This window comes from Clytia hemisphaerica, unplaced genomic scaffold (genome assembly GCF_902728285.1).
Source record: "Clytia hemisphaerica strain Z4C2 unplaced genomic scaffold, Clytia hemisphaerica genome assembly, whole genome shotgun sequence".
Lineage (NCBI taxonomy): Eukaryota > Metazoa > Cnidaria > Hydrozoa > Leptothecata > Clytiidae > Clytia > Clytia hemisphaerica.
Genome location: NW_027104428.1, coordinates 207,785 through 213,122, shown reverse-complemented (window position 1 = coordinate 213,122; position 5,338 = coordinate 207,785).

The window sequence follows — 5,338 nt, the reverse complement described above, 5'->3', positions numbered from 1 at the left end:
TTTTTTTTTTTTTTTTTTTTTTTTTTTTTTTTTTTTGTTAAGAATATAGTAATTAAATATTAAATTAAAACGTTACAATATATAAATTGCTTAAAATACGTAGAGCTAGGAAATTCAAAGTTAAATAAAGAAAAAAAAAATGAAATCACGACACAAACAAAACTGAAAACTGAATCGAAAAACTGTCGAAATAGCACAACCTAGCGGGTCATGCCAAACTCAAAAGCATAAACAAAAGCAATGGTCAATACGGTGAAAAATTAAGTACTAAAATCTATGAAAAGCTAACATTTCAAAATATTATTATTTAATAAGTCAATCTCATCAAACCTAAGGTTTGGTTTTAGTGTTCGTGTGCCGCGAATACATGTTACGACGATCTCGTTAAAGCAAACGAAATTTTTGTTCTGATCCAATTTTTGGTTTGAGACGCGTGAGAATCTGTCTTATCAGCTAGTAGATTAGCTAGCGCTCCAAAGAAGTGCTCAGCCTCTACACCCATTCCACCATTCATGGAAAATATCAACGGAGTGAATGATCCATGATCAACTTTGATAATTCGTTCGTTGTAGTTTCTCTTTTTTTCCCGTTCGTTTGACGCAAAAGCGCTTTTGAGACTTTGGGCTGTGTATCTCAGAGCATAGGCGTTGAATACCTTTACATCAAAAAATGCTCGTTGTCCACGAACCCAAAAGCCTCCAGCACTGATGTCAGCTCTCGCGTTGTCAGTCGTGATCGCACCTTTGTTTAAGCGTTCGCCAGTGATCGGCTCCAACATTGGTTCGATAGCGACATCATGTGTCACTTGATTCAACATTTGAGCAATTGTATCCCTCAAAGTGTTGTGCCGTTGGTAGATGAACCCTCCTTTAGGGCAGGAAAGTGCATGCTCAACAGAGAACGACTTGCCACATGCACATGTCGATGGTAGGTGCTTCATGTTCCATCTGTATCGGACGGCAATTGCGTCGAAGAACTCTCTTTTTGATAGGTTGAAATTTTCAGATTTCAGGGGTACAGTGGTCAACCAATTGGATGCACCTTTTGCTTGAGCAAGATCGTTCGCTTTCAGCTCTTGACGTGTCATTTCTCTGCGGAGATTTTCGAGGATGATTGTTCTTCCTTCTTTCCGTTTTCTCTTGATCTCAGACTTTGCTGCCCTGTTGTCAACTTCGTACACTGGTTTCTGTTCGATGATGTCTTGGGAGAACTTCATTGTAAGTTCTCTGGAGTTTTGAAATTCTTCCTTCGCCAGAGATGATAAGATGGGTATGGCCAATCCTCCCATACGCACCGGTAGTGACAAGAGTAGTCTTTCTTCGGTGCTGCAGTGATGGTTTTCAGTAATTGAAGGAATGAAATGTTTGTCAATAACTTCATCGAGGGGCTTCAGATATTCCTCAATTCCGGGCATCACACGTAGGTAGTAGGTGAACTTGCTAACATACCCACCAACGAATGCACAGTAGGCGAGGTGTGGTTCTGATCTTGCGATATCACTCAGTGTTTGGAGCTCAGCTTGCCATTTTTCTATCAATTTCTTTACATATTCCTGTTGGCCACCCTCTTGACCAATGAAACCACCAAGATATTTGTGTCCATCAACCGTGATGTTGATTCCTGTGTCTTTGAATAGCACCTTTGCTTCTTCGAGCTTCTCCTCCTTCACTATCAAATACGACTTGGAAGCTTTTGGGTTGTAACCTAGGAGAGGTCCTAAGTCATTGACGTCATCCCACCACTTCTTCAGGGCTTGAAGCTTCCCAGTACCAGCGAGGTCGTCAGCATATGCAGCATTTTTAACTCCTTGTGTCAGCAAATCTTCTTGGAGGATCTCAAGCAGTGGCATTAATCCAATTGCATATGCTGGCATTGCTGTAGGGTCACCTTGTGTGGTACCTTCTTGCGATGCAATCTCCTTTCCTCCCATTAGGAAAAGTCTTGATGGGCGGTGGTAGCAGTTGTGAATATATTGAGCCATAGCTGGACACAATATTTTGATGTTGTGGAGCAGTGATCTTCTGTTAATGCTGTTGAAAGCATTCGCTGCATCCACTAGTATCACTCCGTCTGTCTCATCTTCTTGGAATAGTTGGTTGATTGCGTGAACTGCCGCTTCACAGCCAGCCTGCTGTCCAGCGCACACTTGAACACTACCAGTTGCTTTAAGGATATCTGGCTTGATGGTGTTGATCAGAACTTTGCCGAAGATACGTCTCATCACTTCTCCAATTCCAATTGGTCGTACCCCTGGGTTTTTGTCTAGAGGTATCAATCTACAAGCAAGTACAGCTTCAATTGATCGTCTTTTAACATCAACTTCTTGTCGGCATAAGATTTTCAGCATGCGTGCCATTGCTTCCCTCAAATCAGAGCTGTATTTGCCATAGTTCTTGGAGGCAAGGATACGTCTCCATTGGTCAGCATCTTGCCCTGATGGTCCAGCAGCACCCTTCGTCTTAATGGCTGCCTCTCGAATCATTGTCCCATCAATGGACTCAAAGATGATTGGGTCAACTGGAACTACTTCTTTCTTCGAGATGATACGATCGTCGGTGTGTTCGTTTGCATTTGGATGAAGCGATTTAAGAGTGTTTATTACATCCCCAGTTGGTTGCAGGACACCACTTGAAGCTGTATCTTCAAGAGTTCTAATTGCCGCGGAGATGTTGCCCTTTAACATGTGCTTCGTGAAGAGTGTGATTGGCTTGTTTTTGTCTTTAGTCTTTAAAGCGTCAACTCGGGGAAGACGTTTCTGTATTTCTCTTGTTTCCCTCAACAATTTATCAAAGTCTCCTTCTTTCCAGATGTTCAATCTCCTAGCTAGCGTTTCTGAGTGTTCTCTAGCTTTGGATCGTGCGTGAGTCTTTTGGAGGAGTATTGATGGCATACACATCAGGAGTTTCATTGATGATGCTGAGAAATCATCAGATTGATTGTTCCAGAAGTTGATCAGTCTCGTCATTTCTTCTATGTAGTCTTTCCCCGCTTTTCCAGATGGTACAAGGAATAGATTTTTACGAAAGTACACGATTTCTTCGTACATCGAATCAGCAATTTGACAGAGATCTTGCTTCGACAGCTTGCCCCAGACAGGGACTTCTTCTTGTTCGATTGGAGTATGTGACGTCAGGTTTCGTTCAACATTAATTGACGTAACTTCTGCGGTTGGCACCAATGCAGGAGATTCTTCTCGATTTTTTCGTGCGTGGGCATTTTCATGATTTGTTCGACCAGTTTTAGTAGAAAAGCTTCTTGAGCAATATTGACATTGAAAACCCTTTTCTTGTGCAGATTGCGAATCAGGAATAGCGGTCTTCAGCTCGTTTGTTAGAGTTCCCCTTATCTGCTGCTTGTATGGTTTTAAATGAAGAAATGATTCCCCCTTCTTGATCGTGTTGAAGGTGAACATTGGCACTCGATTGTGTGTAAAGTTCAATTTTTCTTCTTCGGGAGAGTTGGAAATTCTCAACTCATCCTTTGCGCATCCATCTGCCATGGTCTCGTTGGCAGTGTGGGGCTTTTAAAGGTCAATAAGGTGTAATCTAGACTCTTCACTCGTTCGGCGAGGCGCGTCTACCTCCTGGCTGCAGAGGATTTTTCTTCTGGCTATATATTCGAGCCAATCAGTCTATTTCAACTGATCTTCTGCACCCTTGACTACAGGCGTCTTTTCTTCGAGGTACTTGTTCGCCCTCACGCTCCGGCTACCTTGACTGCAGTAGTCTTTTCTTCGGGATTTTTCGACCCTGTCTAGCACCTTGACCTTCTTGACGACTCTTCTTGACGGAAAATTTCTTGTATGCAAAGAAGGATAGCAAATTACTTTTGATACGGCGTTGACTTGGATGAAGCACGATACTTTTGAATAAATCTTCTTTCCGTTAGTCCAGAAGTAACACCTCCTTCGTAGGTTTCTGTTTACCGGATTCTGATTTTCTTCGCTGCGTGACCTTCCGCCATCTTTAACCGTCCCAATCGTGGTGACCAATAGCGTGGAAGCTTTGCTCGAAAAAACGCGATCGAAGCGCGCGCAAGTGGAGACCGGCCTTCATCTTCTGAGACGGAGGCTAATTCTCGTCAGATCTAGAAATTTTGTTAAATCGCCAAAATAAATTCCACCAAAATTGGCAAGTGGGCTCATTGGGATGAGCTGGAGTTTTTATAAGATACTTCACTGATTGGTCATTTGAAATAATAGAGATGACGCGTTTTTTAGAAAAAGCAATAAAATCCTTTGTCTCAAGATTCGACGACCAACCGAGTCATCAAAAACCTTGTAAAAACTCCAGCTTTGACCCGGCTCATTTGCCAGAATTTCTTCTCTTGAGGTATGCTGTGGTAAACGACAACCCTTGACTCAATAAGCATAAATTTAAATGTGGTAAAATTTTCCAGAAAATGAGCTAGAATGCTAAGCAATCCTGGGCCCAGGCCTGACCTGAAAAATCCAGTTGCTTATAAAAAAATGTGTGTCGGTATTTTGTATCGCAACGAAGTATAAGCCTCTAAAGGGTTAGAATTGAGTCTCCTTAGTAGGATTTGTATTCACTAAATCCTACCATAGTTGAGCGCCCCGTGTGGTTTATATACAATAGTCAATACAAATTCCGGATTTTGAAAAAGAAATTTTCCGACAGATTTCAAAAAATATACTGCTCTGCTCACACTGCTCGAAAAAAAAGAAATTGCTAAATCAAAATCCGTCATCAAAAATACGGCGTATATTCTAAAGCTTTACTTTTTTTTGCCTGAGAAAGGTTGAAGACTGGCTTCTAGCCTTTTATGCTTATCAGAAAAAATCAGAAGAAATAATAAAAAAAAATTTTCCCCGACATTTTATCACCCGACCAAAACTTTTTCCCGATTTTTTTTTCATCCCTGACCGAAACATTTACCCAAAATTTTATACTGAAACCAAAATAAATTAAATCTAGATTTTTACACCCTGAATTACAGAAGTTAGTGCTTTAAACGTCGAATTACAAGATCTTTTTTCGAGCTAGTGTAGGAAACCAATTCATTTGGATAATTTAGTCGGGGAAAAGTGACGAATTTTAAATTTTGGTCGGGGAAAAGTGACGAAAATGCCTCTAGGAGACGAAATTTTTCCCCGACTAATTAAAACCCCGACTTTTTCCCCGATAAGGTAACTGAGAAAAACCGATAGCAGACGAATGAACGGTTAATTTATAGGACCTCCGAGGTAGGTCCAAAAAAAACAGTGAAAAAATCTCGAGATTGCGCATAAAAACTTACTTGTCTCAAAATCTTGAAAAAAGTGCTTTTTGACCAATTTTCATCCCAATTGTTCATAGAAAAACAGCTATTACTTTTG